The sequence below is a fragment of the Rhinoderma darwinii genome, chromosome 4, assembly GCF_050947455.1.
Source record: "Rhinoderma darwinii isolate aRhiDar2 chromosome 4, aRhiDar2.hap1, whole genome shotgun sequence".
NCBI classification, from domain to species: domain Eukaryota; kingdom Metazoa; phylum Chordata; class Amphibia; order Anura; family Rhinodermatidae; genus Rhinoderma; species Rhinoderma darwinii.
The window spans coordinates 156227024-156247636 of NC_134690.1; the positions used below are offsets into that span (position 1 = coordinate 156227024).

Here is a 20613-nt window from a genome sequence, read left to right on the forward strand (position 1 = left end):
AGGGAGTTCTGAATTAATAGAAGGGGCTACCATGTTCACTATCCTCATTTGTCAGCCGGAGTGGAGAGTGGCTATAAAGAGCATCTCGGGAGGAACTAACTGTCCTTCATTACACAGATAGCCCAGTGATTGGAATGGGCACTGTGTAATGCTTAAAGGAGTTGTCTAGGCACGGGGCAGTTTTTTATACCAAGCAATGACCTATCAGTCATTATTTTATTCTTCTGAAATTCAGCCTGAAGCTTGAATTCCACAGGGGGTTTTGATTTTAATCTTACTGCTTTTTTGCTGAAGCTTTGTAGTGATTTTCAAGTGTAAATCGACGCAGTTGTGCGATGTGGTATTTGGCCATGTGACTATTAAAGGGGAAGCACATGGTTTCAACCTGCTTCACCTCTAATAACCGCACAGCCAAACACCACATCACAAAACCGTGGCTATTCGACCTAAAACACATGCTTTTTTCACAACAATTAAAAAAACACATAAAAATCACTACAAAATCGCAGTAAAAATGCAATAAAAATGCGTTTAAAACGCCTTGTGGAATTCCAGCCTAACCATAGCTAATAACAATGTGATTGCTAATTTCCTTCTTTTTTTTTTTAGGTTTCAGAAAGTTCATATGTTTACAAATGGAAATAATTTGTCCTGGTGCCCACTTCTAGCGGCAATGACATGCTGCCACTCATTGTTAATTTTGGATGGGAAAATTCAGGGAGATCCTTTGGATGTTAAGATGTTTGAAGCCACACACTGGGTAATGCTGCCATCTCATGGGAGAAAAGATATTATAAGGCTATCCAATATATTTTCTACAAGGAAATCATTGAAAAAACAAATTATGCAATCTATTAGGACTACAAACTAAAAGTATGGACACATGAATTAAGTCTGTGAAAAAACACATTTATTAAAAAAAAAAAAAATTAATGTTATTACAAATGTGTGATCACATACATGAGATCTAAAACCCAGCTACACAGATAACAGCGGGATCTGACTAAACTAAGAAACATTTGAGATAAGGCCACACGGAGCGATACTGACTCGGCCGTAATGGGGCCAATAAGCGTGCTGACACCATGTTCGGCGCATTTGTCAAATACTCTGTTAATGGCTACGCATTGTTGCATTGTTTGTTTGCATCGCGACCGCGTCAGTGCCTCTTCATGTAGCCTTACCCTTACAACCACAAAACAAATTATTATATTGACTAAGATAGATCACAATCTACTTAAATCAACCCTATCAACAGAAAATACAACATCATGTAACGCCTTGACCGCTTCTTTTTTTTTTTTTTAAAGTGTTTTTATTGTACAATAGTAGTAAATCACAAAAAACATATACATTTGGTATCGCTGTAATCGTACTAACCCACAGAATAAAGTAAATATGTCATACACAGCATGGTGAACTCTCCAAAAACAAAACAATGGCGAAATTGACGTTTTTTTCCAACCACCCCAAAACAAATTTTAAAAACGTCTTACAATACATTTTATGTAAACCAAAACGGTGCCAGAAAAAATTCAATGTGTCCTGCAAAAGAAAAAAAAATTCTCATATATCGACAAAAAAGTTATGGCTCTTAAAAATAGTAAAACATGAAAAAAAATATTTGGTATTGCCATAATCGCACTCACCCGCTGCGTAAAGTTTACGTCATTTATACCGTGTGGTGAACAAAGTAAAAACAAAATTCAAAAAACAATGATGGAATTGCTGTTTTTCCTACCCCACTTCCCCCCAATTATTTTTTTTATCAAAGTTATGTTATGGTGCCATTAAAAAATAAAACTTGTCAAGCAAAAACAATCCCTTGCATGCAGTAGCGGATTAAGAAGACCATGGGCCCTTGGCTGTTACCCAAACTTGGGCCCCCTTCACCACCGCCACCCTGCCGCGCCGTAACTATTGCTAACAGTACCTTTTTGCACAAGCATTAACAAATGGGTGTTACGATTCCCCTTGTCACAGGGCTGTGTCCCTACATACTGACAGTATCACACTGTGCAGAGACACATCCTCCTGACAAGGGGATTGGTAACACCAATTTTTCTATCAGTCCTGGACTGCACAAAGACGTTATGTGGAATACCAGGATTTCCTATAATAAATATGTCAGGAGAGGGGACAGATTCTCCAGTGACTCACAGGTGACGACGTCTCAGATGCTAGTAGTTTTTTTTCCCTCTTTTCTTCTCCATCCGGTCCAAAGCTCATGACGACTTCTCCTGGCCATAACCCATTTCTGCAGCTCTTAAATATAATATCACCATGCACTGCGCCCCTGAATATAATTGTGTCACACACTGTAAAGTAAAGCACCACATACACAGTGCCCCCTGTAGATAGCGCCAACCCCCCTGTAGATAGTGCTACACACACACACACACACACACACACACACCTGTAGAGAGCTCCACAAACACAACACCCTGTAGAGAGCGTCACACAGCCCCCTATAGATAGAGCCACACAGTCCCCTATAGATAGAGCCACACAGCCCCCTATAGATAGAGCCACACAGTCCCCTATAGATAGAGCCACACAGCCCCCTATAGATAGAGCCACACAGCATTCCCCCTTGTATATAGCGCCACACAGCGCTCCCTTCTTTATTTATAGTGCCACACAGCGCTCCCCTCCTTATATATAGTGCCACACAGCGCTCCCCCCCTTGTATATAGTGCTACACAGCGTCGCTACAGTGCAGCCCTGGGATGTCATTTTATCCAATATGACTGCTGCAGTCTGTGATTGGCTGCAGCGGTCACATGGGGTGAAACATCATCCCAGGAGGCCGGCCCGGATGAAGAAACTGAATTCTGGGCAAGTATAAGATTTTTATTTTTTCTAAATTGCGTTTTTACATAACATCTGTTATTTGTTGCGGGTTTTACCTCCCATTGAATTAAATGGGGAAAACCCGAAACAAATGAGCAGCGTTTACGCAAATACAATTGACATGCTGCGGAATAAAAAACCGCACCGCAGGTCAATTTCTGAGCTTTTTTTCCACTTATCATTTACACAGCGTGTGGAGAATTGTTCACTTCTAATCTACTCTGCTGCTACTGTATTAGGGCTTGTCCACACTTAACGGAATTGCTGCGTATTTTCCACCCAGAAAATACGCAGAATACACTAGTGGCAAAGTGAGTGAGATTTACCAAATCTCATCCAGACGCTGCGTAAAATTTTCGACCAGACAGTTTGTCCTGCGGTGCGTATTTCTCGTACTGCAGCATGTCAATTCCTTCTGCGGAAAGTGACTGAATTGCTGCGTTTTTTCAGAGGAGACACTGAGAAAAACGCAGCAAAATACGCAACATTTTCTGCAGCAAAAATGCAGGAAAGGGTGCCTTTTTTCTGCAGCAGAATTTCTGCTAGTTTCTGCGGAATTGCTGCAGAAATATATACAGTGGCGTAATTACCGCTATAGCAGCCGTAGCAGCTGCTACGGGGCCCGCGGCATGAGGGAGCCCGTGTCGCCCGCCGGCACGGGCCCCCATCATGGCCGGAGGCTCCGCTAGCAGCCGCTATGGCTGCTACAGCGCGATGCCACTGAACACTACGGCAGAGCAGGGAGGTATCTCCCCGCTCTGCCATTAAACAAAAGACATGTATCCCCTATCCACAGGATAGGGGATACATGTGTGATCACTGGCATTGATAGGAAGAACGGGGGACTAAAAGTCCCCTGAAGTCCTCCATCACAAACCTCGGACTTCCCGGGTCTGTGTCGGCAGCGCCGTAGAAATGAATGGAGCGCTGGTCGCGCTTGTGCGCATGCGTGACCAGCGCTCCTTTGATTGTGGATAGGGGATACATGTCGTTTGTCTTTTCACACTGTAGGTCGCATTTTTTTGGGGGGTTGGGGACGCTGTATGGCGTTCCCTACAGGGGGGGGGCTGTATAGTGTTCCCTACAGGGGGGGGCTGTATGGCGTTCCCTGTGGGGGGGCTGTATGGCGTTCCATACAGGGGGCTGTATAGCGTTCCCTACAGGGGGGAGCTGTATGGCGTTCCCTACAGGGGGGGCTGTATAGCGTTCCCTACAGGGGGGGCTGTATGGCGTTCCCTACAGGGGGGCTGTATGGCATTCCCGACAGGGGGGCTGTAAGGCGTTCCCTACAGGGGGGGCTGTATGGCGTTCCCTACAGGGGGGCTGTATGGCGTTCCCTACAGGGGGGCTGTATGGCGTTCCCTACAGACCCCCCCTGTAGGGAACGCCATACAGACCCCCTGTAAATAACGCCATACATTTCCCCCTGTAGATAACGCCATACAGTCCCCCCTGTAGATAGCGCCATACAGTCCCCCCTGTAGATAGCGCCATACAGTCCCCCCTGTAGATAACGCCATACAGCCCCCTCTGTAGATAACGCCATACAGCCCCCCTGTGGATAGCGCCATACAGCCCCCTCTGTAGATAACACCATACAGCCCCCTCTGTAGATAGCGCCATACAGCCCCCTCTGTAGATAGCGCCATACAGCCCCCTGTAGATAATGCCATACAGCCCCCTCTGTAGATAGCACCATACAGCCCCCTCTGTAGATGGCGCCATACAGCCCCCCCCTGTAGATAACGCCATACAGCCCCCTTTGTAGATATCTACAGAGGGGGCTGTATGGCGTTATCTACAGGGGGGTCTGTATGGCGCTATCTACAGAGGGTGCTGTATGGCACTATCTACAGAGGGGGCTGTATGGCGTTATCTACAGGGGGACTGTATGGCGCTATCTACAGAGGGGGCTGTATGGCACTATCTACAGAGGGGGCTGTATGGCGTTATCTACAGAGGGGGCTGTATGGCGTTATCTACAGGGGGACTGTATGGCACTATCTACAGAGGGGGCTGTATGGCGCTATCTACAGAGGGGGCTGTATGGCGCTATCTACAAGGGGGGCTGTAAAAAAGGCACTATCTACAAGGGGGGGTTGTGTGATACCTAGGGGAGGGGGGCCCCCAGTCAAACGTTTCTATGGGGCCCAGTCTTTCCTAATTACGCCCCTGAATATATATATATATACATACATACATACATACACGCTATATATATATATATATATACATAAACACACAAACACACACACACACACTCACTATATACACACATACAAACACACACACACTATATATACACACACACACTATATATATATATATATATATATATATATACACACACACACACACACACACACTAAATACATACATACATACATACACACACATGTACACATCAGAGACACATGAGTATGCACATTATACACATATAAAGTACACATTGTAAACACATTATACACATATAAAGTACAGATTGTAAACACATTATACACATATAAAGTAGACATTGATTATACACATATAAAGTACACATTGTAAACACATTATACACATATAAAGTACACATTGTAAACACATGAATATGCACATTATACACATATAAAGTACACATTGTAAACACACATGCACTTACCTTTTATGTAGGATATTTGTGAAGGGCGTTCAGCAGGTTGATGTGGTGGGAGCCTTCACTGCAGCTCTTCTCCTGCTCACAGCACGACACAGAGCCCGCCGACAGTCTCCCCTCCCCCATGTCCCGACTGCTAACAGCAGGAGGAGAGGTGTGTAGAGCAGGGAAGGGGGGCTGGAGGGGGAGCTTCTAAAGCAGCACAGGGAGAGATCGCAGCACAGACCACGGCTGCTAAGTAGTAGTGAAGCTCACCTCGCCACATGACAGGTGCGGTCCTGGCATCGGGGCTCCCTCCGGTGCTAGCGACGCCACCGGGCATGAGGGGGTTCGGGTGGCCATGGGCCCCCTGGGAGCCTTGGGCCCCGGGCGACCGCCCGAACCGCCCTAATGATGATCCGCCACTGCTTGCACGGCTCTGTCGACAGAAAAATAAAAGTTATGGCTGTTGGAATGCAAAAATGGAAAAAAAATTGCTAGCCAAAGGCTGCATCCTTGAAGTGTTAAATTGCACAGTATTGGCAAATTTAGTCTCAGCCCAGAATATATGAATTTACGTTGTTGACAGATCATGCATTTGCATGCATGTTTTTTTGGAGTTAAATATTGAACATTTTATTGAATGCTTTTATAGGAAATTGACCAATCCTATCAAACGGACAACTATGAAGATATGTCAAGAAAACACCATCTTATTGTAAAGCCAGAAATTCACACTAATGCAGTAAGTAAAATAAGGCAGTAATAATAATAATAATAATAATAATGATGATAAAAATAACAACAATAATGATAATAGGAATAATAATAATTTAACATGGATTGTATTGGTCAATAGTTTATGTTGTAGAAACTAATCATATATCAACATACACTAGCTGGCCAAAAGTACGTGGACATCTGACTATCACACTTGTATGAGCTTGTTGGACATCCGATTTTAAAATCATGGCAATTAATATAGAGTTGGGCCCCCTTTTGTATCTATAACAGCCTCCACTATTTTAAGAAGGATTTACACAAGATTTTGAAGTGTGTCTGTAAGGGCCTGTTCACATCACCGTTCGCTTTCCGTTCCGGGGTTCCGTTGGAGGTTTCCGTCGGGTGAACCCCGCCGCAACAGAAATTGAAACTGAAACCACAGCTTCCGTTTCAGTCACCATTGATAGCAATGGTGACGGAAACATCGCTAGTGGTTTCCGTTCGTCACCATTCTGACAGGTTTCCGGTTTTCCGACGGAATCAATAGCGGAGTTGACTATTGATTCCGTCGGAAAACCGGAAACCTGCCGGAATGGTGACGAACGGAAACCATTAGTGATGTTTCCGTCACCATTGAGATCAATGGTGACTGAAATGGAAGCTGTGCTTTCACTTTCACTTTCTGTTGCGGGGTTCACCCGACGGAAACCTCCGACGGAACCCCGCAACGGAAATGAACGGTGATGTGAATAGGCCCTTAGAATTTTTACCCATTCAGCTAAAGGGCATTTGTGAAGTCAGACACTAATGTTGGATAAGAAGGTCTATAAGAAGGGGGTTTTACACAGGACGATTATCGGGCAGACGAGCGTTAATATAACGCTCATTGACGATAATTGCCCTGTGTAAAAAGCACAGCGATCAGCAGATGATCGAGCAAACGAGCTCGATCATCTGCTGGTCGTATCGTTTTAAAAAAGTTAAAGATTATCGTTGTCGGCAGCACATCTCCCTGTGTAAACAGGGAGATGCGCTGCCGATATGATAATAATGTATGGGGACGAGCGATAGGAGTAACGACTGCTCGTCCCCATCCATAGATCTGTGTGACAGGGGGAAGCGAGCGCCGATCAACGATGTCTCGTTGATTGGTGCTCACTGTAGCGACGGAGTGTCGGCCAATGTAAAAGGGCCTTAACTCAACATATGGAAGCATACAATTGTTGAAAATGTATTTTGTATACTGTAGCATTAACATTACCCTGCCCTGGAAATAAGGGGCCTAACCCAAACCCTGATTAGTGTCCCTCCTGCACCAAATTTTACAGTCGGTAGGTAGCGTTCTGCTGGCATCCGCAAAACCCAGATTCGTCCATGAGAAACTAAGCTATCACTTCATTGAACAAATTTTCACTGCTCCAGAGTTTTCACTGCTCATGGCTGAGCTGTTGTTATACCTCGACGCTTCCACTTCAAAATAATAGAACACTTGACAGAAGCAGATTCAGTAGATCAGAAATGTCATGAACTGACTTGTGGCAAAAGTGGCATCCTGAATAAGGCCAATGCTGGTCTATGGAGATTGCATATTCTGTGTGTTTGATTGTATGGGTGTGGTTGAAATATTACAACTCAAAAATTAGGAGACATATAATTTGGCTACAGATTGTATATACAGTATATATGTTCCATAAAATTTGGAATTCACTGGAAATAAATTGCATATGGAAATCCATTTTATATTTTTGTGGACTTTTTGAATGTATGTATTTCCATTACGGGAGTAAACTATATGACTATACTAAGCATTTTGATTTTGTATACTTTAGTGCACTCTCTTCGCTTCACATTTATTCTCTGATGATTTTAAGTACTGTGCACAGCTAGTCCCATAGAGAGTGAATGGAGTGGTACTACACTTGCTCGGCCACCACTCTCTACCCCACCGATCAGACATTGATCATCCTGTAGAAAAGTGATAAATGTTGTTTATGAAAAAAACACTTTAATCTGAAGTCTTCAAGCTCTCAAGACATTCTTAGGGTTTCCTGATGAAGATGGTGCAAAACACCCATCTAGGCCTGGCGTAATATTAGGCCTATTGCACACCTTGGGTATGTTCACGTCAGATTTGCCTACTGCAAACCTGGCGTGTATTTACAAGATAATCCACAACAGAAATACAAGGCTGACACTCTGATTTCTGCCGCGGCTGTGCAGTTGATGTTACACACATCCGCACGAGATGTAGCACCAACCACGTGTGGCTAATCTGCGGTTTTTCATTTTGCAATCCACGAGAATAAACATGCTCATTTGTCTCTCAGATATCTCTCACAGCATGGAAGAAAATCTGCACAAATTTTTCCGAAGCATGTGAATGTGGTTACAAAACCCCAAACACATATATTGGAGGTGGAATGTTCGTGGATTTGATGAAGATTCCAGTGTGGAATCCATGCCAAAATATTCATCAAATCTGGAACATGGGACCTGAGGGTATGTTCACATGCAAAGTCAAAAACGGCTGAAAATGACAGAGACAATTACACAATTCTGTTGCGGAAGTTCCGCAGCATTTACGCTATGTGGGATCCCGGCCTTATTGTTGTGGTTAATATATTTGTGACTGGAGGGTGACAAGACGTTTGTAGGTTATCTTACCATTGTTTTATTACTTGACCATTTTTATAGTTTGTTTGATATGGTAGTGAATATTGTCAATTAACACAATGAAAAACATTACAGTATTGAAAATAAAATAAAATAAAACACTTTATAATCCAGATTTGGATGCAACAATATGGCTGCCATTTCCCCTTGCTAATGAATAACTACAATGGTAAACTCTGTTTTAACAGAGCTTCCACTTAATGCTAAAGGAATAAAAAATAAAATGGTTGTCAAATACAATTTATCAATCTGAATTTCTGATTTAAGATTTTTTTTATTATTTCTGAACTTTTTTGTTAAATCTGTTCCTTTTCTTTTAATGAAATACAACTGTATATCTGTTGCTAGGATACAGTGGATGGACTTATCATACTACAACAATTTCCATTTTCCTCAAGTCTCCAACGTATGTCTGTTATATCCCAAGTTATAGGAAGTGAAGAACACTTGGTTTTCATGAAGGGAGCGCCAGAAATGGTAACAAACTTTTGCACCCCTGAATCAGGTAATGGTTAATATAATATAGATGGATAGATAGATAGATAGATAGATAGATAGATAGATAGATAGATAGATAGATAGATAGATAAATCATATTGCAAAGTAAATTTTTAGAATGAAGCAAAATTGGTGACAGAATGACAGAATCTAATAATGCAGATTAAGCTTTATTAATGTAAAGCCATATTTATAACAGCTTATTTTGTGAAAATCCCCTTTTTCAGCCAATGCATATACAGTGGGGAATTGCCATACTTTACCCACATATGCCATACAGTGTACACATACACCGCTCAGTCATAACATTAAAACCACTCAACTAATATTGTGTAGGCCCTTCTCATGCCACCAAGACAGCTCTGACTTGTCAAAACATGGAATCCACAAGACCTCTGAAGGTGTCCTGTGGTATTTGCTAACAAAAATGAAAAAGATCCTGGGTAGTTGGTGGGCGCAATACACAATACTAGCTAGTTGCCGTTAGGCAAGAAAAGCCCTGTTTTCCAGCTACCATAAAGATGAATGATAAATAAATAAAGTAAATTCTTTAATGTGCTATATATAGCAATATGACAGACCACATGAAAATTAAAATTGTCACTGCTTGATTGCCGGGTGAACGTATGCAAGACAGCTGCCCATGCACTAGTGTAACACACCTATAAGCCAACGTAACACGACCGCTATCGTAGCCGTCAGTGATTGAGGTGTGTGCTTTAGTTTAGCCAGCAAAAGCAGGAATTAAAATTTGAAAAGCCCCCCCGACATGTTTCGTTACTGCTGTAACGTCCTCAGGGGAAATGGGGCTAATGGCGGCGCGCCGGGAATTCCTCCCCTCTTGTAAAGTCCGTCTATGATGCAAACCAAAGTACGTCAGTGCCAACTACCAATCACCAGGAGTGAAAGGATACCAGCCTCCACAGCTGATCCGTGGACCAATAGGAGACCATTCGGGGAGCCAATCATACAGGGGGAGGTGCGCATGCGCACACTTACCAATCGGGAACATAGTCTAAAAAGTCCTATAGTGATTAAATAGCTATACAGCGTCTACGCTGGTCCATTTGGGGACCGCGCATGCGCAGTGGTGCAAAGTCGCAACTTAGAAAAAAGTGGAAAAAAGAATAGGATTACAGTGATAATGATAAATATAAAGCAGGCAGTAGCGCCTGTGTATACATAAGAGAATAGGACTTCAATTCGCTGGACCGAGAGGTAGCAGAGCCCCGTAAGTAAGTAATATAAGAGAACCTAATAGTACAAGAAAACCTGTATGATTATTCCAAAGCAAAGATATACGTATGTGGTATCCACTATTATTAAGAGAGATGGAAACATGGACCAATAGGAAGCGGCAGTGTGCGCGAAGCACATACATATCATTCAGGGACATGGTTCAAAATGTACATAGTTAGTGGACAAATGCACAGCATATACAAGGATCCAGGTAGAAATGACGCATGCGCAGATGGATGATATCCAGACTTAGAATGGGTCGGCCGTATAGATAAAAGAGGTAGCGTTTACAAATTCATAGATTTCTCGGACTTGTTTTCCCTGGACTAAGGTGTAACCAAAAATCAAGTGCCCGCAGCAAGACAAGACGCAAATAATGCAATTATTCTATTAAGGAGCATATATAAATAAATAAATAGATCTCCACTTCATCCTGCATCGGAATTAAATGCTGATGAGCTACAGGGATTTCAAAGTCCATTGGGCTGACTATATGTCAGATGGATATCAATTCCAAATATTGATTCCAAATGTTAAGGGGAGAATGAAGGGGCCGCCATAAAAATGTGGTCCTAGATAGTATAAAATTTTTATTATTTTTTTTATATTTTTTTGGATATTATTGCAAATAGAAACCCGTAGGAATTACGAAAGTATCCACAATTCATCGTTAGGGACAGGTATAGAGCTAAACTATCCACTCATATATCAATAAATACTGTGTGTATATACGTCTAAGAGAGAAGCCACAGTATACATCAGGGACACATAAACAAGAGATCAAAATCAGAAAAACAAAACAAAAAACAAAAAAACAGACAACAGAAACAACATCAGAGAAAAGCAGTGAAGGTGAACCCCTCATTCAGGCCCTGCGGGGTCATGGTGCCGAGCCGATGAATCCACCGTGCCTCTTCCTGTAGGAGTCTCCGGTCTAAGTTACCCGCCCTGGGGCCCAGTTTAAGCTGGACGACACCCCAAAACTGCAACAACCGAGTATCACCCCCATGGAATTTATGAAAATGCCTGGATAGGGTAGTATCTTCTTTATTATTGATGGTACTACGGTGTTTGGAGATTCGTCTCCTCAATTCCTGGACGGTCTTGCCCACGTACAACTTGGGACATGGGCATTTCGCTATGTATATAACTCCACTAGATTGGCAATTAATAAATTGTCGAATCTCATACAGTTTGCCATCCACTGGATTAGTGAAATTCTTGACTGTTGGCATGAGAGGGCAAAAAGAACATCTGCCACATGGATGAGATCCCTTGACAGATGATTTTAACCAACTAGGTGGAGCACTAGATCGTCTAGAGTGATGACTATGTACTAGGAATTCCCGCAGGTTTTTCCCCCTGCGATAAGTAATGCTTGGACTCGCTGAAATTGCGTCCCTAAGGTCAGGGTCAGCAGTAAGTATAGACCAATGTTTCCGTAAGATATTAGTGACTTGCGGAGAGCAAACGTCAAAAGTACCTATACAACGTATGGCACTGGGTGATCCAGAAATGCCACGTGTGGCCTCTTTATCTAGAAGTAAACTAGGTCTATCAGATGCCTTGGCCCTGGCATAGGCCCTATGTAGCCATTTTTTGGGGTATCCTCGTGCCAGGAATTTATGATACAGACCATCGCATTCAGTTTGGAAGGATAAGTCGTTGGAACAATTTCTCTTGGCTCTCAAATATTGGCCGATTGGAATTCCTTTTTTGAGAGCGGGTGGATGATAACTATCCCAATGAAGGAAGCTATTAGTGGCTGTAGCTTTGCGGAAAATATCAGTTTGGACACTGCCACCAGGGTCCAAAGAGATCTTGAGATCGAGAAAATTGATCTCATGATCATGTATCTCATGAGTGAATCTCATCCCTATTGTATTATGGTTAAGTATAGACATGAAGTCAGTGAAGGTATTGACATCTCCATCCCAAAGGATGAGAATATCGTCAATGTAACGCCCCCAAAATAAAATGTGAGAAGTGAAGAAAAGTAGGTCATCAGTGAAAACGATAGTGTCTTCCCACCACCCTAAAAATAAATTTGCGTAAGTGGGTGCACAAACAGTGCCCATGGCCGTGCCCTTTGTTTGATGATAGTATTTTTTGTCGAATACAAAAAAATTATGTGTGAGCAAAAAACGTAAAAGTAATAGAACGAATTCATTGTGTAATTGGTATTGAATGCCTTTAGTGCTCAAGAAGTGTTCAACGGCAATAAGGCCTAAATTGTGCTGGATATTAGTGTACAATGACTCCACGTCTATACTGGCTAACATGGTGGTAGGTGTGACATTGATCTCTTGGATCCTGGTGACAGTGTCTTTAGTATCTCTTAAATAGGAGGATAAAGAGGAGACAAATGGTGACAAAATCTCATCTACATACAGGCTAATGCCCTGGGTCAAATTATCATTCCCTGATACAATCGGCCTACCAGGAAGAGGACGAGTGGCCTTATGGACTTTGGGCAGTGCATAAAATGTTGCCAGAGTGGGGGTTGGATTGTATAACTGTTTGAATTCATCAGGGGTGATGAGTTTAGTTTTTTTGGCATCGTCAAGAAGAGCAAATAGCTCTGCTAGAAATTCATCGGTGGGATTGCTCCCAAGAATGGTATAAGTCGTATTATCATTGAGTAATCTGTGGACCATGGCAACATAGTCACCCCGGTCCATAATCACTATGTTACCTCCTTTGTCGGAGGGTTTTAGGACCAATTCCTCGTTTCTGCACAACTCATCCAGAGCCCCTCTTTCACTGTCACTGAGGTTGCCAAAAACCCTTGATCTGTCCCCTCTAAGTTTCTTTAGATCATGACACACCATTTTGACAAAAATGTCGATGTGACTATACTGTGCGAAGGGGGGGGTAAGTTTAGATTTGGGTCTCAGTGATGAAAGAGGGCCGACAACCGAGGTGGCCCCAAATTCATTTTCATATAGCAGACCTTCCAGGTCCCTAAGTGTATTGGCTTCCTCACGATTCTGACTAGTACAGTCATGTGCACTACTTTTAAAATATTTATGTAGGGCCAGTTTCCTCGCGAACAAATTGATGTCCTTGGTCCATATAAAATCGTCGTATGGAGGAGTAGGAGTATATGACAACCCCTTACGTAGCAGTGTTTCTTGGTGAGGATTCAAAATGCAGGAGGACAGATTGAATATCTGCATCTCCTCGTCCCTAAGCATATTATTGCTAGGTGTTGTTATTTTGTGCCCCATCGTGCATTGACTGGTCCTAAAAAAGGAAAGATAGTAGGGGGAATCACAGAGGTATTGCCAGTGTTGTTCCCTGCATATGAGGTTGTATTTGTGCCAATGGGTTGAGGGGTGGGTGGTATGCTCAAGATGTTTGACAGGGATACCGGAACAGATGTAAAAGAGGTGGACTGCGAGTTGGAGGTGGTAGGTGCACATGACTTGGTACGATAAGGAAAATCTATTGTGGTTTGCTTCGGTGCCACAGGTGTTCTTTTAGAAAGACTCGGTCTGTTATTCTTTATTTTTCGTTTTGTTCCCAATCTAAGGCTGTCATTACACTGTCTAGATTCATCCGTACCAGAAGTGTCTGATTCAGAGAAATCAGTAAAGACGGTAGTGCGTTTCGGAGGATGGTATTGCCGTGTTTTATATGTATACACCTGTCCTATGTCAAAGTCCCTACGGTCGCGGATATATTTCCGATGCTTGCGTTCTTTAATTTCTCCTTGTAATTTTTCAATGTTACTCTGCAATTTGTTTTCTGCCACACTAAATTCAGAACTAGACTCAAACACCCTTATATCAGCTATTTCCTTTTCCAATTGAACACCAATTTTATTATGATTTTGTTTTTCAAAGTCCAAAAGATAATGAAGCATCCGTAAGGAGCTATCAGTTAGAAGTTCTTCCCAACCTTTCATAAAGGTGGTATCGTCACGATGTGAATTCGGTATGATGTTAATGCGTAGGCCTCTGTACACTATTTTTTGTTGAATATATGTGTCAAGGCTGGCTATTTCCCAGCATGATCGAACATATTTCTGATATGTCTTTTGTAGGTCCCTGAATGCAGTATGGACATCAAACTGATGTAAGGGAATACTCTCAGTAGAAAAAACATATGCCACCTCAGCAGATAGCGTTTCTAAATTAGGTTTTTTGGATAGGAAACCTGCCATAACCAAGGTATACGATTAGTAAAGTGTTCCTAAGTAGGAACAGGATCAGAAAAGTGGGTAATTAACCCAATATCAATGCTAACAAAAATGAAAAAGATCCTGGGTAGTTGGTGGGCGCAATACACAATACTAGCTAGTTGCCGTTAGGCAAGAAAAGCCCTGTTTTCCAGCTACCATAAAGATGAATGATAAATAAATAAAGTAAATTCTTTAATGTGCTATATATAGCAATATGACAGACCACATGAAAATTAAAATTGTCACTGCTTGATTGCCGGGTGAACGTATGCAAGACAGCTGCCCATGCACTAGTGTAACACACCTATAAGCCAACGTAACACGACCGCTATCGTAGCCGTCAGTGATTGAGGTGTGTGCTTTAGTTTAGCCAGCAAAAGCAGGAATTAAAATTTGAAAAGCCCCCCCCGACATGTTTCGTTACTGCTGTAACGTCCTCAGGGGAAATGGGGCTAATGGCGGCGCGCCGGGAATTCCTCCCCTCTTGTAAAGTCCGTCTATGACGCAAACCAAAGTACGTCAGTGCCAACTACCAATCACCAGGAGTGAAAGGATACCAGCCTCCACAGCTGATCCGTGGACCAATAGGAGACCATTCGGGGAGCCAATCATACAGGGGGAGGTGCGCATGCGCACACTTACCAATCGGGAACATAGTCTAAAAAGTCCTATAGTGATTAAATAGCTATACAGCGTCTACGCTGGTCCATTTGGGGACCGCGCATGCGCAGTGGTGCAAAGTCGCAACTTAGAAAAAAGTGGAAAAAAGAATAGGATTACAGTGATAATGATAAATATAAAGCAGGCAGTAGCGCCTGTGTATACATAAGAGAATAGGACTTCAATTCGCTGGACCGAGAGGTAGCAGAGCCCCGTAAGTAAGTAATATAAGAGAACCTAATAGTACAAGAAAACCTGTATGATTATTCCAAAGCAAAGATATACGTATGTGGTATCCACTATTATTAAGAGAGATGGAAACATGGACCAATAGGAAGCGGCAGTGTGCGCGAAGCACATACATATCATTCAGGGACATGGTTCAAAATGTACATAGTTAGTGGACAAATGCACAGCATATACAAGGATCCAGGTAGAAATGACGCATGCGCAGATGGATGATATCCAGACTTAGAATGGGTCGGCCGTATAGATAAAAGAGGTAGCGTTTACAAATTCATAGATTTCTCGGACTTGTTTTCCCTGGACTAAGGTGTAACCAAAAATCAAGTGCCCGCAGCAAGACAAGACGCAAATAATGCAATTATTCTATTAAGGATCATATATAAATAAATAAATAGATCTCCACTTCATCCTGCATCGGAATTAAATGCTGATGAGCTACAGGGATTTCAAAGTCCATTGGGCTGACTATATGTCAGATGGATATCAATTCCAAATATTGATTCCAAATGTTAAGGGGAGAATGAAGGGGCCGCCATAAAAATGTGGTCCTAGATAGTATAAAATTTTTATTATTTTTTTTAATATTTTTTTGGATATTATTGCAAATAGAAACCCGTAGGAATTACGAAAGTATCCACAATTCATCGTTAGGGACAGGTATAGAGCTAAACTATCCACTCATATATCAATAAATACTGTGTGTATATACGTCTAAGAGAGAAGCCACAGTATACATCAGGGACACATAAACAAGAGATCAAAATCAGAAAAACAAAACAAAAAACAAAAAAACAGACAACAGAAACAACATCAGAGAAAAGCAGTGAAGGTGAACCCCTCATTCAGGCCCTGCGGGGTCATGGTGCCGAGCCGATGAATCCACCGTGCCTCTTCCTGTAGGAGTCTCCGGTCTAAGTTACCCACCCTGGGGCCCAGTTTAAGGTTTTATTCCATGGGGGTGATACTCGGTTGTTGCAGTTTTGGGGTGTCGTCCAGCTTAAACTGGGCCCCAGGGCGGGTAACTTAGACCGGAGACTCCTACAGGAAGAGGCACGGTGGATTCATCGGCTCGGCACCATGACCCCGCAGGGCCTGAATGAGGGGTTCACCTTCACTGCTTTTCTCTGATGTTGTTTCTGTTGTCTGTTTTTTTGTTTTTTGTTTTGTTTTTCTGATTTTGATCTCTTGTTTATGTGTCCCTGATGTATACTGTGGCTTCTCTCTTAGACGTATATACACACAGTATTTATTGATATATGAGTGGATAGTTTAGCTCTATACCTGTCCCTAACGATGAATTGTGGATACTTTCGTAATTCCTACGGGTTTCTATTTGCAATAATATCCAAAAAAATATAAAAAAAATAATAAAAATTTTATACTATCTAGGACCACATTTTTATGGCGGCCCCTTCATTCTCCCCTTAACATTTGGAATCAATATTTGGAATTGATATCCATCTGACATATAGTCAGCCCAATGGACTTTGAAATCCCTGTAGCTCATCAGCATTTAATTCCGATGCAGGATGAAGTGGAGATCTATTTATTTATTTATATAGGCTCCTTAATAGAATAATTGCATTATTTGCGTCTTGTCTTGCTGCGGGCACTTGATTTTTGGTTACACCTTAGTCCAGGGAAAACAAGTCCGAGAAATCTATGAATTTGTAAACGCTACCTCTTTTATCTATACGGCCGACCCATTCTAAGTCTGGATATCATCCATCTGCGCATGCGTCATTTCTACCTGGATCCTTGTATATGCTGTGCATTTGTCCACTAACTATGTACATTTTGAACCATGTCCCTGAATGATATGTATGTGCTTCGCGCACACTGCCGCTTCCTATTGGTCCATGTTTCCATCTCTCTTAATAATAGTGGATACCACATACGTATATCTTTGCTTTGGAATAATCATACAGGTTTTCTTGTACTATTAGGTTCTCTTATATTACTTACTTACGGGGCTCTGCTACCTCTCGGTCCAGCGAATTGAAGTCCTATTCTCTTATGTATACACAGGCGCTACTGCCTGCTTTATATTTATCATTATCACTGTAATCCTATTCTTTTTTCCACTTTTTTCTAAGTTGCGACTTTGCACCACTGCGCATGCGCGGTCCCCAAATGGACCAGCGTAGACGCTGTATAGCTATTTAATCACTATAGGACTTTTTAGACTATGTTCCCGATTGGTAAGTGTGCGCATGCGCACCTCCCCCTGTATGATTGGCTCCCCGAATGGTCTCCTATTGGTCCACGGATCAGCTGTGGAGGCTGGTATCCTTTCACTCCTGGTGATTGGTAGTTGGCACTGACGTACTTTGGTTTGCGTCATAGACGGACTTTACAAGAGGGGAGGAATTCCCGGCGCGCCGCCATTAGCCCCATTTCCCCTGAGGACGTTACAGCAGTAACGAAACATGTCGGGGGGGCTTTTCAAATTTTAATTCCTGCTTTTGCTGGCTAAACTAAAGCACACACCTCAATCACTGACGGCTACGATAGCGGTCGTGTTACGTTGGCTTATAGGTGTGTTACACTAGTGCATGGGCAGCTGTCTTGCATACGTTCACCCGGCAATCAAGCAGTGACAATTTTAATTTTCATGTGGTCTGTCATATTGCTATATATAGCACATTAAAGAATTTACTTTATTTATTTATCATTCATCTTTATGGTAGCTGGAAAACAGGGCTTTTCTTGCCTAACGGCAACTAGCTAGTATCCTGTGGTATTTGGCACTAAGACATTAGCAGCAAATCTATTAAGTCCTGTTTTTTGTGAGGTGGGAACTCCATGGATCGTATTTGTTTTTACAGCACATCCCACAGTTGTTTGATCTAATTGAGATCTGGGGAATTTGAAGGGCAAGTCAACACCTAGAAGTCTTTGTCATGTTTTTCAAACACTTTCTTAACAATTTTTCCAGTGTGGCATGGCCCATTATCCTTCTGAAAAAGGCCACATTTAAGGGAATACCATTGCCATGAAGGGGTGTACTTGGTCTGCAACAATGTTTAGGTATGTGGTACAGGTCAAAGGGAGATCCACATGATTACCAAGTCCCAGGGTTTCCCAGAGCATCACACTGCCTCTGTTGGCTTGCCTTCTTCTAGTAAGGTGCATCCTGGTGCCATCTCTTCCCCAGGTAAGTGCACACGCAGTTGGCCATCCAAAACATGTAAAAGAAAACATGATTCATCAAACCTGACATCGTCTTCCCTTTCTTCATGGTCCAAGTCTTATGCCCTTTGTAGGCACTTTTAAGGGTGGACAGGGGGGTCAACATGGGCACTCTGACCGATCTGAATCTTCAAAGTCTCAAACACAGCAAGCTGCAATGTACTATGTGTTCTGACACCTGTGATCATAGCCAGCATCACATTTTTCAGCAGTTTTTACTACAGTAGCTCTTGTGTGGAATTGGACCAGATAAGCTATCCTTTGCTCCACACGCACATCAGTAAGCCTTGGGTATCCAGCCTGTCGCTGGTCCACCTGTTGTCCTTCCTTGGACTACTAACCACTGCATCCCGGGAACAACCCACAAGACCTGCCGTTTTGGAGATGCTCTGACAAATTGTGATGGCTATATAACTGGATCAAAGTCGCTCAAATTGTTACGCTTGCCCATTTTTTCTGATTCCAGCACATCAACTTCAAGACCTGACGGTTCACTTGCTGCCTAATATATCCCACCACAAGGAAATTGCAACAAGATAAACATTGCTATTCACTTCACCTGTCAGTGGTTTAAATGTTATGGCTGAACAGTATATATCCTGGGAGCGCCCACACAGTGTTAAACATTTCCCATATAGTGCTAAATAGGGGTATGCTTTGAGAACATAATCACACAGTGCTCACATAGTGCAAAATTATGGTACTTACCTCCTGCTTATTCACTGAGAAAAACATGCAGTGCAACTAATAATTTCTCGTCTGCATTGTTAACCCTATAAAAAATAACTTTTGTGAGTCTCGAAGACCCTCCCTGCTGTCAGGACCAATACGTTCTCAGTAGTACAGGGAAGAGGACAAATGGGAAAACCACAATTTTTTGCCAAACGTCACTGCCCTTTCTATGACATTTTTTTAAGCAATCTGCTTTGAGCTGAAGACCTAATTAATCTGAGACAGGCAGGTTACTAAAAACATAATACCCCCATTAAAACCCCCCGTTGTATCCATAGAACCTAGACTGCCTGGCATGATGGCTGCATTGGCAATGTTCTAGCAGAAAAGGGAATAAGCAGTTTAGTGAAGATCATGTCCCTTGATTTTCAAAGAGACTATGGTAATAATCAGATTTTTTTTAAAAATACGGTACTAGGTGGAAAATGGTTTCAACTTTAATAGTAATGTGTGGTAGCAGGAAAAATAATTAAGAAATGTAAAAAAATGTTTCCTCAGTACCTGAAAACTTTTCCAGTGAGCTCCAGTTATACACACTGCAAGGTTTCAGAGTGATAGGTCTGGCATATAAAAGAGTACAATGTGCAAAAGACATGAACACAGAAAATTACACAAGGTAAATACTCATTGTTTTATGAAATTTGTTTATAGAGTTTGAAACTAGATGACAACTCTTCTGTTAGTATTTCTATAAATATTCATCAATAAAAAATAGTTTAAGGACTTATTTTTATAAACTGTTAGGGTATGTTCACATGGCAAAAAGAAAACGGCTGTAAAATACGGAGCTGTTTTCAAGGGAAAATAGCCTCTGATTTTCAGCCGTGTTTTATGCATTAAGCGTTTTTTGATGCATTTTTATGGCTGTTTTTGGAGTTGTTTTTCTATTGAGACAATGAAAAACGGCTCAAAAAATGGCTCAAGAACTGACATGAACTTCTTTTTTACAGGACGTTTTTTTATGCGCCGTTCTTACAAACAGTTGTGTAAAAAAAAC

The 20613-nt window shown here is 42.1% G+C and overlaps 1 pseudogene; it reads left to right on the forward strand.

Moving 5' to 3' along the window:
• Positions 1 to 20613, forward strand: part of LOC142759516 (putative cation-transporting ATPase 13A4) — a 127560-nt pseudogene that overhangs the window by 76721 nt on the left and 30226 nt on the right.